The following is a 1,082-nucleotide window of genomic DNA, read 5'->3' as shown; positions in this document are numbered from 1 at the left end:
TCGGAGTGGACCCTTGACGGAATGATAGCCGGGGCCGGGACGCCTAACCGCCTCCGCCTGTCACGTCCTCTGATTCCTTTCGGGATCTCATCTGCTCCGAAGCTTTTCCTAGACCTCTAATCTTTTTTGCAGGTTTCCCGCTTTAAAGTGTCCTCTGGGTCTTCGAGTGCCAATTGCTGACATTTTGATCTCCATGTTTAGTCTTAGTCTTCATAGATTAAGCCTAACTATGTATCTAAGGATCTTTTTTATCTTTTTCGGGGGATCTTTAGGTAGTCTTTGCTAGTTCTAGCAGATTTAGATCCAAGCTTTTGTATCTCAATGCCATTTCTATGAAATGAATTCACATCTTGTCAAAAAAAAAAAGTTAGTGGAAACCACGTCCGGACGTCGTGCCGATGTCGTAACACTACAAGAAAACATAATCTTAACGAGGGTGGTTTTCCTCGTGAGTTCGTCGTAAAAGAGGCTTTACGACGAATTAGCGAGAAAGCATGTTTGCTCGTTACTCATCCGTCGTAACACATATTTCCTCGCTAATTCGTCGTAACTTAGCAAGGAATATATTTCGTCGTAAAGACGAAGTAGATCATTTCGTCGTAAAGACCACGTCAATATTCCACGTAAGGAGGTCGCTATATTTCCTCGTAAATACCTCGAAACGAGTTCCTCGTAAACTACTCGTAAATACCTTGAAACGTAAATACCTTGAAAGTGTTTCCTCGCAAAATACACGTAACGACCACGAAAGTATTTCCTTGTAAAATACTCGTTTATCTTTCCTCGTTATTTCCTCGTAAATGTTTTCTCGTAAAATACTCGTTTATTATTTCTCGTCATTTCCTCGTAAGGTTTCCACGTAAATAGGTCGTACATTAGCTACGAATTTACTTCATTTTTATTATTTTACAGAATTTAAAAATATAAATAAAAAATAATTAAAATTATTTAATTTATTAATAAAATTATAATTTAAAATAAAAATAAATCAATACGAAAATATTTTATATATAAATAAGTTTTGAATTTATAATACAACAACCGGAAAAAAAACTAAGGGTCGTTCATCGCCTGGTAGAATT

This window comes from Brassica oleracea, chromosome C7 (genome assembly GCF_000695525.1).
Source record: "Brassica oleracea var. oleracea cultivar TO1000 chromosome C7, BOL, whole genome shotgun sequence".
NCBI lineage: Eukaryota > Viridiplantae > Streptophyta > Magnoliopsida > Brassicales > Brassicaceae > Brassica > Brassica oleracea.
The sequence above is the reverse complement of the archived record's forward strand: the minus strand, read 5'-3'. Positions refer to the sequence as shown.